Below are 12,231 nucleotides of genomic sequence, written 5' to 3'. Positions count from 1 at the left end.
TCTACCAGATCTAGTCCAATGAATCTATTTATCACCTCCACTGTATAAAGGGATTTGATTTAGGTCATATCTGAATGGCCTAGTGGTTTTCCCTACTTTCTTCAATTTGAGCCTAAATTTGCAATAAGGAGCTGATGATCTGAACCACAGTCAGCTCCAAGTCTTGTTTTTGCTGACTGTATAGAGCTTCTCCATCTTTGGCTGCAAACAATATAATCAATCTGTATTTGGTATTGACCATCTGGTGATGTCCATGTGTAGAGTCATTTCCTGTGATGCTGGAAGAGGGTTTTGCTATGAGCAGTGTGCTCTCTTGACAAAATTCTGTTTGCCTTTGCCCTGCTTCATTTGACCACACTGAATTTACCTTGATTCATGGACCTAATATTCCAGGCTCTTATGCAATACTGTTCTTTACAGCATTGGATTTTACTTTCACCACCAGGTACATCCACAACTGAGCATCATTTCCACTTTGGCTCAGCCTCTTCATGCTTTCTGGAGCTATTTCTCTGTTCTTCCCCAGTAGCATACTGGACACCTACCAACCTGAGGGGCTCATCTTTCAGTGGCATATCTTTCTGCCTTTTCATACTGTTCATGGGGTTCTCAAGGCAAGAATACTGAAGTGGTTGCTATTCCCTTCTCCAGTGGACCACAGTTTGTCAGGCCCTGACTAGCAGGGACATGCCCTTCAGTCACTTCACACAGCTGGATGGTAAGCTCGGCGCCCTGGTTGCCCCACTGCTGACCTCGTCGAGAGTGTGACCCTTCACTGGCTGTTGGATATTGGTTATCAGTGGGGAGAAGGAAGCAGGGAGGAGCAAGATAGAGGCAGAGGATTAAGAAGTACAAACTATATGTATAAAATAAATAAGGTACAAAGAAATATTTGTACAGCACAGGAAATATAATCAACATTTTATCATAACTTTAAATGGTATATAATCTATAAAACTTTTGAATCACTATGCTGTATATCTGAAAGTAACGTAATACTATAAATCAAGTATACCTCAATTTTTTTAAGTTACTTTCTGAAAAAAAAGGGAGGGAAGAAAACTGACTTAAGATAACCATCAGAAATGAGATACCCAAAACCTCCTAACAACTTAAGAAAGTATATAGTACTGTTAAGTGGTAATAATTTCTTATATCATCTGACCACTACTGGAATGGAACCTCTAACCAGTCACAGTTCGGCAGCCAGATTGAAATAGCAGCATAACTGGTCTCATATTTATGAAAAGGACAGAACTGAGTAACGGAAAAGATTGTTCTTGTGTTCACCCTTTCCATTGCTCCACTCCTTGCCTAAGAACAATCACTAGGAGAGTACTTTATTAAAGGTGATAAACTATACTCACAATAACCTCTGAAGTTACTCAATTATAAATTCAATAATTCTGAAAGATTCCATTATAATTGTTCCCTTTGAGGCTAAGAGAGGTAGTACTTCACCAAAGCCAAACAGTTAATAAGTATTAGGGCCACACAAGGGCTTCCCTGGTGGCTCAGATGATAAAGAATCAGTCTGCAATGCAGGAGACTGGGTTCAATCCCTGGGTTGGGAGGATCCAGCCCCTGGAGAAGAGATTGGCAACCCACCCCATTATTCTTGCCTGGAAAATCCCATGGATAGAGGAGCCTGGCGGGCTATAGTCCATGGGGTTACAAGAGTCAGACATGACTTAGCTACTAACACACAGGGCCACTTAAGTTACTTAAATTCCAACTTAAAAAAAAAAAAAAAAAAGAAACAACTTACTTAAATGCCACATGCTTTCCAACACATCACCTTATTCTTTTTTGCCTATATAAAAATAGACTTGTAATTTACTGTGTAAAAATATATGCTTAGGTTTTCAAGAGGTAGAAGTTAGTCTGAATAAAATCTAAATGCAGCCTCTGCTCTACTGATTTCATTGCACTTGTGGTTAGTTATCTTAGCCTGAAAAAAGTCCTGAACTTCCTCGTGAGGTTTCTTCAGCTTTACAGAAACCTTTAAGTCAGATAATATATAAAATGTCAGAAAAAGAATATTAAAATTACAACCTCAGATCTAATAAATTCAGATGTTACCCATACCTTAACTTCATTAAATGTAGTGGAGTTATTCAACAAGAGTGTCTTACCATGAGACGTGGGATTTCTATAAATTCAGATAAAACAATACCTGGCACTTAAAAGATACTCAATAAATATTATTGGGAACTGGACAAAGGCTGCATGGTGGGGCATAAGCCCAGAGGCTTCTGGCTGCAAATGAGGGTAAGGAGACAACACAGTTGAAACACATATTTCCAGAGGGTTCTCTGAATAAAAGAAATACATATGAAAAAAATTTTTTGTATTAAAAAATTAATTAAAATGGTATATTTTTATAAAATTAAAAAATTTGTATTGGCATATAATTGATTTACAATGTTGTATTAGTTTCATGTATACAGCAAAGTGATTTATTCATACATATAGTCATTCTTTCTCAGATCCTTTCCTCATAAAGATTATTATAGAATACTGAGTAGAGTTCCCTGTGCTATACATTAGGTCTTTGCTAGTTATCTACTTCATATATAGTAGTGTCTGCTTGTTAACCAAGTTCCTGAATTATCCCTCCCCACTACCTTTACCTGTTGGTAACCATAAGTTTCTTTGTAAATAAGTTCATTTGTAACTAAGTAATGAACTTGTAAATAAGTTCATCATTTTTAAAAATTAGATTCCACATATGAGTGGTAATGGTATTTGTCTTTCTCTGTATGACTTACTTCACGTAGTATGATAATCTCTAGGTCCATCTATATTGCTGTAAATGGCATTATTTCAAATCTTTTCATGGTTGATTAATATTCTATTGTATATATGTACCAAATCTTCTTTATCCATCCCTCTGTTGATGTTGATGGACATTTAGGTTGCTTTCATGTCTTGGCTATTGTAAACAGTGCTGCAACGAACTGAGGTGAATGTTATCTTTTCAAATAATAGTTTTCTCTGGATATATGCCCAGGAGAGGGGTTGCTGGATCATATGGCAGTTCTAATTTCAGCTTTTTAAGGAACCTCCATACTGTTATACATAGTGGTTGTACCAATTTTTTAATACAATGCTACCAACAGAGTTAGGAGAGTTCCCTTTCCCCCACATCTACTCAGCATTTATTTGTAGACTTTTTGATGATGGCCATTCTGACTGGTGTGAGGTGATGCCTCATTGTAGTTTTGATTTGCATTTCTCTGATAATTAGTGATATTGAGCATCTTTTCATGTGCTTTTTGTCCATCTATATGTCTTATTTGGAGAAATGTCTATTTAGATCTGCTCATTTTTTGACTGGGTTTTGTTTTTGATATACAGTGTATGAGCTATTTTATTGTATATTTGGGAGATTATCCCTTGTTGACTGCTTTGTTTGCAACTATTTTCTCCCATTCTGTGGGCTGTCTTTTCATTTTGTTTATAGTTTCCTTTGCTGTACAGAAGCTTTTAAGTTTAATTAGATCACATTTATTTGTTTTTACTTGCACTACTCTAGGAGTTGGATCAAAGAAGATATTGCTACAATTTATGTCAAAGACTGTTCTATGTTTTCCTCTAAGAGTTTTATAGTGTCTGGCCTTACACATAGGTCTTTGATTCATTTTGAGGTTGTTTTTGTGTATAGTGTTAGGGAATGTTCTAATCTCCTTCTTTTACATGTAGCTTTGCAGTTTTCCCAGCATCACTTACTGAAGAAACTTGTCTTTTCCCCATTTAATATTCTTGCCTTCTTTATCACAAATTAACTGACTATAAGTGTGTGGGTTTATTTCTGGGCTTTCCATCCTGATCTACTGACTGTATTTCTGTCTTTGGGCCAGTACCATACTTGTAGCTTTGTAGTAAAGTCTGAAGTCAGGGAATGTGATTCCTCCAGCTCTGTTTTTCTTACTCAGGATTTCGTTGGCTATTTGGAGTCTTTAGTGTTTCCATACAAATTAACAAAAATTTTTGTTACAGTCTGTTAAAAATGTCATTGGCAATTTGATAAAGATTGCAATGAATCTGTAGATTGCCTTGGGGAGTATTGTAATTTTGACAATATTGATTCTTCCAATCAAAGAATATGGTATATCTTTCTGTTTATATCATCTTTGATTTCTTTCATCAGCTTCTTACAGTTTTCAGAGTACAGGTCTTTTGTCTCCTTAGGCATGTTATTTTCAGGTATTTTATTCTTTTTGATGGTGAGGTAAATGGGATTGGTTTCATAATCTTTCTTTCTGATCTTTCATTGTTAGTGTAGAGGAACGCAAGAGATTTCCATGTATTAATTTTTATCCTGCAATGTTATCAAATTCATTATTGAGTTCTAGTAATCTTCTGGTAATATTTTGTTTCTGATTTTAGAGAGAATGCCTCAGCTTTTCACAGTTGAAAATGATGTTAGCTGTGGGCTTGTCATATATTGCATTTATTATGTTGATATAGGTTCCCCGTATGACCATTTTATGGAGACTTTTTATCATAAATGGATGCTGAAGAAGTATGTACTTTCTTCTTTATCTGAATAGTGAAAGCAACCATACTACGCAGCACTAAGCATAATGACTTGCATAGAGTAAGTGTTTCGCAATCATCTGTTTTAATTCAATAGGTAGGGAAATGTAATTTTCAGCACTAAAACCATTTTAGAGTCCTGATGAGGAATAATCAGCTCAACTGACTAAAAATGATTATACTGATTTTATCTATGGTCTTTTGAGGCATCCCTCTAAAAAGGTATTCTTTATCTTTCAGAAAAGACCCATAGTACTATTATTTTAAAATAAAACAGCACAATCATAGCAATATTTTGCTGACGGACAAATCATAATAGCACATACATTTAACGATCTCTCAAATATGATTAGAGGCTGTCTAGAGATGGTTATGAAGCTAAAAACACCTGCTTAATTTTCATTTGATATCAAAGTTACTTTCCCCAGAATACACAGATTCAGAAGATAAATAAACACAACTGGCTTAAAGTAAAATGAAGCAAGAAAAATAAGTAAGACTGTATATTTTGCATGACTTTACTCAGTAATTGTACTGAATAAGAATGTCAAGACATGAAGTTAAACAAAAGGTATTATGAGAAATAGTAATCAAAGGATTTTTTTCCCATAAAGTACAATTTAAATAAAAAGAATGATATTCAATGAAGAATTCTCCCTGCCTTTGAAGATATTTAAGCATTAATTCTACAATACATAACCTTGATTTCTTTAGTCTAGACACAATCTCATGAAAACACTCACTACATGTTAGGGATATACTATATGAAAAACTCAGTCTAAGAAGAGTGAATGGATTAGACATTCAAGGGCTGGGTCATGCTGACTCTGGAAATCTTTCAATTTTAAAAATTAATTAAATAAGAAATTGAAGTACAGATGGTGTACAATAGTGTATAAGTTACAGATATACAATCATTTTTAAAGGCTATTTATACTATTTATAGTTATCACAAAATATTAGCTGTATTCTCTTTCAATTTTTATTTTTTATATTCTCTTCCAATTTTTAAATTTTAATCTAGTTACTACTCTTTCCTCTTTGCTGCTTGATTTTAATTTATAAAAGCCTTTCATTTATCTTTATCTGTAACTTCCAGAGCAATTAGAGTGTACATTGTCAATTGTTAAAAAAAAACAAGGACTTCACTGGTGATCCAGTTGTTAAGAATCTGCCTTCCAATGCAGGGTACATGGGTTTGATCTCTGGTCAGGGAACTAAGATCCCACAGCTGCAGGCCAACTAAGCCCTTGCATGGCAAATGAAGAAGCCTGTGTGCCACAACTACTAAGCCCATTTGCTCCAGAGCCTGTGCTCTGCAACAAAAGAAGCCCACATGCCACAACTAGAGAAAGCCTGCATGCTGCAACAAAGAGCCCACATATGGCAATGAAGACCCAGAGCAGCAAAAAAAAAAAAAAAAAAAATCATTCGCATTTTTACTACAGTACTCAGAAGTTCGTCGCATATTTATTAAAACAAAATATTACACAATTCCTTTATCCTGATTCAAATTAATTATCTCTTATCAAGAACATTAGCAGTGTAATATTACTTGGCAGTCTCTCATACAAAATGTATTTCAGAGTAACCCAAAACAGTCTTAGTTGATGATATACAGGTCTTTCTATATAGAACTCCTGATAATAAATGTAGAAGAGTGGACAGGATAAGAAAATCACCATTTGGGGATTTCCTTGGTGGTCCAGCGGTTAAGAATCTGACTGTCAGTGCAGGGAACATGGGTTCCATCTCTGTTTTAGGAGGATCCCATATGCTAAGGAGCAACTAAGCCCTTGCGCCATAACTACAGAGACTGCACTCTAGAACCCACGAGCCGCAGCAGCTGAGCCCACGCACCGCAACTACTGAAGTGCTCCTGCCTAGAGCCTGTGCTCTGCAACAAGAGAGGCTCCACAAGAAGGCCAAGCACCATAACTAGAGGGAAGCCCCTACTGGCTGCAACTAGAGAAAGCCTGCATACAGCAATTTAGACCAGGGCAGCCAAAAATAAATAAAGAAAGAAAAATTTTAAAAAAAGATAATTACCGTTTTGCCACAAAGGATGCTGACATGACCATCAGTGTGGTCTTTTAGTATCACTAGAAGTGAGGTAGCCAGAACTACTCCACTACCCCAGCAGGACTCTGGATGTGATACAATATTAAGCATCTCCTAAGCATTCTTGCTAAAAAATTTAAATCTGTTTTAATCAAATCTCAAATATGAGAAATTCCATAAGACAACTGACCTGGTTCCTGTAACTAGTCTATGACACACAAAGAAAAAGTGGGGAGAAAGGAAGGAGGAACTGCCCTAAATCAAAACAGGCATGAGGCACAAAATGACCAAACATGATCTGTGGACTCTGAAATCCTGGTGTGAACAAATCATCTCTGAAAAAAGATACCCTTGAGATAATCAGGCAAACCTTAACAGCATCTAGCTATTAGATGATACCAAGGAGTAACTTAATTTTATTAGGTACAAGAATAGCATTTTGGTTCTATAAGATAACATCCTTATTTTAAAAAGATGCATATGGAAGTATGTCAGAAAATATGTACAAAAATGCCTTGGATTTGCTTTAAAATACCTCAGCAAACAAAGTAAAAGGAAATAGGATAAATGACCTATTTTTGAATGTATTTACAGTTACTTACAATAAAAAAATTAAAAAGAACCTCATTAGCAGAGAAACCTGAAAAATAGTACAGGTCAATCTATTTAGTAATATTAATCTTGGGTAGAAAATAAATGGATCAATGAAAAAATTAACACTGCAGTGCTTATTTAGAAACTGAATGAGTTATATGGAAAATATCAATTTTCTCTTTGTATCATATGGTTAGTGCTAAAAATTGTGCTATAAAGCAAATCTCCCCTACTGCTCCGCAAATTCACACACTGAAATCTAATCCCCAATATAATGGTATCTGAAAGTGATTAAGTGTTGAGGGTGACACCCCCAAGAATGGGATTGATGCCCTTATATAAGAGGCCCCAATAAAGAAAGACTCTAGATAGCTTCCTCACCCCTTCCACCACAGGAGGACATAGCAAAAAGACAGTGAAAAATACTATCTATGCACCAGCAAGTGAGCCCTTACCAGATACTGAAACTGCTGGTGTTGGATTTCTAAGCCTTCAGAATTATGAGGAATTTCTACGGGTATTTTGTTATAGCAGCCAGAACAGATTAAGAAATCTGACACCTGTGAAATATTAAGTTTTATTCCTGAGGTAGGTTACAACACTGAAAACCCATGGCAAAAACCAAGAAGTTTTATAGGATACATTAAAAAAATTTTTTTTAGGAATACAACTTTTTCCTCTCCTCAAAACTGTGGAGTTTATATAATTCTGGAGTTCTAAATAGACGGAGGCAGTGAATTGAAATAGAGAAAACTGAAACACAGAAAACAGAAATCACAGTTTGCATTCTGAACTGAATTGTGTGAGCTTTGGACTATCCAGGTGGACTCTAAACCCAATGACAATGTCTTTGTAAGAAAGAAAAAGACCATGTGAACATGGAAGCAAAGAATGGAGTTATGTAGACAGAAACCAAGGAATGTGTGGAGCCATGAAAAGTTGGAAGAAGCAAGGAAGGATTCTCTCCTAGTTCTTGGAGGGAATGCAGCAACTCTGCTGACACCAATTTCATTCAGATTTCTGGCCTTTCAAATTGTGAGAGACTAAATTTCTACTGTCTCAGGCCATCAATTTTGTAGTAATTTGTTACAGCAATGCTAGAAAACTATACAGCCTCTTTGCTGCATTCTAACAAATCATTTTTATCTACCTCACTTTTATTTACTGCAAAAGTTCTATAATGATAATTACTTCAAGAGTATCAAAAGATCACGCAAATGGAGACCAAAAGAAAGCAGGAGTCGCAATACTCATATCAGATAAAATAGACTTTCAAATAAAGGATGTGAAAAGAGACAAAGAAGGACACTACATAATGATCAAAGGATCAATCCAAGAAGAAGATATAACACGTATAAATATATATGCACCCAACATAGGAGCACCGCAATATGTACGGCAAACGCTAATGAGTATGAGAGAGGAAATTAATAGTAACACAATAATAGTGGGAGACTTTAATACCCCACTCACTACTATGGATAGATCAACTAAACAGAAAATCAACAAGGAAACACAAACCTTAAATGATACAATGGACCAGCTAGACCTAATTGATATCTATAGGACATTTCACCCCAAAACAATCAATTTCACCTTTTTCTCAAGTGCACACGGAACCTTCTCCAGAATAGATCACATCCTGGGCCATAAATCTGGTCTTGGAAAATTCAGAAAAGTTGAAATCATTCCAGTCATCTTTTCTGACCACAGTGCAGTAAGATTAGATCTCAATTACAGGAAAAAAATTGTTAAAAATTCAAACATATGGAGGCTAAATAACACGCTTCTGAATAACCAACAAATCATAGAAGAAATCAAAAAAGAAATCAAAATATGTATAGAAATGAATGAAAACGAAAACACAACAACCCAAAACTTATGGGACACTGTAAAAGCAGTGCTAAGGGGAAGGTTCATAGCATTACAGGCTTACATCAAGAAACAAGAAAAAAGCCAAATAAATAACCTAACTTTACACCTAAAGCAATTAGAGAAGGAAGAAATGAAGAACCCCAGGGTCAGCAGAAGAAAAGAAATCTTAAAAATTAGGGCAGAAATAAATGCAAAAGAAACTAAAGAGACCATAGCAAAAATCAACAAAGCTAAAAGCTGGTTTTTTGAAAAAATAAACAAAATTGACAAACCATTAGCAAGACTCATTAAGAAACAAAGAGAGAAGAACCAAATTAACAAAATAAGAAATGAAAAGGGTGAGATCACAACAGACAACACTGAAATCCAAAGGATCATAAGAGACTACTACCAGCAGCTCTATGCCAATAAAATGGACAACTTGGATGAAATGGACAAATTCTTAGAAAAGTATAACTTTCCAAAACTGAACCAGGAAGAAATAGAAGATCTTAACAGAACCATCACAAGCAAGGAAATCGAAACTGTAATCAAAAATCTTCCGGCAAACAAAAGCCCAGGACCAGATGGCTTCACAGCTGAATTCTACCAAAAATTTAGAGAAGAGCTAACACCTATCTTACTCAAACTCTTCCAGAAAATTGCAGAAGAAGGTAAACTTCCAAACTCATTCTATGAGGCCACCATCACCCTAATCCCAAAACCAGACAAAGATGCCACAAAAAAAGAAAACTACAGGCCAATATCACTGATGAACATAGATGCAAAAATCCTTAACAAAATTCTAGCAAACAGAATCCAACAACATATTAAAAAAATCATACACCATGACCAAGTGGGCTTTATCCCAGGAATGCAAGGATTCTTTAATATTCGCAAGTCAATCAATGTAATACACCACATTAACAAATTGAAAGATAAAAACCATATGATTATCTCAATAGATGCAGAGAAAGCCTTTGACAAAATTCAACACTCATTTATGATTAAAACTCTCCAGAAAGCAGGAATAGAGGGAACATACCTCAACATAATAAAAGCTATATATGACAAACCCACAGCAAGCATCACCCTCAATGGTGAAAAACTGAAAGCATTTCCCCTGAAATCAGGAACAAGACAAGGGTGCCCACTCTCACCACTACTATTCAACATAGTCTTGGAAGTTTTGGCCACAGCAATCAGAGCAGAAAAAGAAGTAAAAGGAATCCAGATAGGAAAAGAAGAAGTGAAACTCTCGCTGTTTGCAGATGACATGATCCTCTACATAGAAAACCCTAAAGACTCTTCCAGAAAATTACTAGAGCTAATTAATGAATATAGTAAAGTTGCAGGATATAAAATTAACACACAGAAATCCCTTGCATTCCTATATACTAACAATGAAAAAACAGAAAGAGAAATTAAGGAAACAATACCATTCACCATTGCAACAAAAAGAATAAAATACTTAGGAGTATACCTATCTAAAGAAACAAAAGACCTGTACATAGAAAACTATAAAACACTGATGAAAGAAATCAAAGAGGACACAAACAGATGGAGAAACATACCGTGTTCATGGATTGGAAGAATCAATATTGTCAAAATGGCTATTCTACCCAAAGCAATCTATAGATTCAACGCAATCCCTATCAAGCTACCAACGGTATTTTTCACAGAACTAGAACAAATAATTTCACAATTTGTATGGAAATACAGAAAACCACGAATAGCTAAAGTAATCTTGAGAAAGAAGAATGGAACTGGAGGAATCAACCTGCCTGACTTCAAACTCTACTACAAAGCCACAGTCATCAAGACAGTATGGTACTGGCACAAAGACAGAAATATAGATCAATGTAACAGAATAGAAAGCCCAGAGATAAATCCACGAACCTATGGACACCTTATCTTTGACAAAGGAGGCAAGGATATACAATGGAAAAAAGACAACTTCTTTAACAAGTGGTGCTGGGAAAACTGGTCAACCACTTGTAAAAGAATGAAACTAGAACACTTTCTAACACCATACACAAAAATAAACTCAAAATGGATTAAAGATCTAAATGTAAGACCAGAAACTATAAAACTCCTAGAGGAGAACATAGGCAAAACACTCTCCGACATAAATCTCAGCGGGGTCCTCTATGACCCACCTCCCAGAATATTGGAAATAAAAGCAAAACTAAACAAATGGGACCTAATGAAACTTAAAAGCTTCTGCACTACAAAGGAAACTATAAGTAAGGTGAAAAGACAGCCCTCAGATTGGGAGAAAATAATAGCAAATGAAGAAACAGACAAAGGATTAATCTCAAAAATATACAAGCAACTCCTGAAGCTCAATTCCAGAAAAATAAATGACCCAATCAAAAAATGGGCCAAAGAACTGAACAGACATTTCTCCAAAGAAGACATACAGATGGCTAACAAACACATGAAAAGATGCTCAACATCACTCATTATTAGAGAAATGCAAATCAAAACCACAATGAGGTACCATTACACGCCAGTCAGGATGGCTGCTATCCAAAAGTCTACAAGCAATAAATGCTGGAGAGGGTGTGGAGAAAAGTGAACCCTCTTACACTGTTGGTGGGAATGCAAACTAGTACAGCCACTATGGAAAACAGTGTGGAGATTTCTTAAAAAACTGGAAATAGAACTGCCATATGACCCAGCAATCCCACTTCTGGGCATACACACTGAGGAAACCAGATCTGAAAGAGACATGTGCACCCCAATGTTCATCGCAGCACTGTTTATAATAGCCAGGACATGGAAGCAACCTAGATGCCCATCAGCAGATGAATGGATAAGGAAGCTGTGGTACATATACACCATGGAATATTACTCAGCCGTTAAAAAGAATTCATTTGAATCAGTTCTAATGAGATGGATGAAACTGGAGCCCATTATACAGAGTGAAGTAAGCCAGAAAGATAAAGAACATTACAACATACTAACACATATATATGGGATTTAGAAAGATGGTAATGATAACCCAATATGCAAAACAGAAAAAGAGACACAGAAGTACAGAACAGACTTTTGAATTCTATGGGAGAAGGTGAGGGTGGGATGTTTCGAAAGAACAGCATGTATATTATCTATGGTGAAACAGATCACTAGCCCGGGCGAGATGCATGAGACGAGTGCTCGGGCCTGGTGCACTGG

At 35.9% G+C, this 12,231-nt stretch overlaps 1 protein-coding gene across 1 annotated transcript in view; it reads right to left on the bottom strand.

The window, feature by feature from the left end:
- Positions 1–12,231, bottom strand: part of RNF24 (ring finger protein 24) — a 117,151-nt gene that overhangs the window by 95,495 nt on the left and 9,425 nt on the right. The window lies entirely within an intron of this gene.

Source organism: Muntiacus reevesi, chromosome 2 (assembly GCF_963930625.1).
Source record: "Muntiacus reevesi chromosome 2, mMunRee1.1, whole genome shotgun sequence".
NCBI lineage: Eukaryota > Metazoa > Chordata > Mammalia > Artiodactyla > Cervidae > Muntiacus > Muntiacus reevesi.
This window is presented reverse-complemented; position numbering and strand designations above follow the sequence as displayed.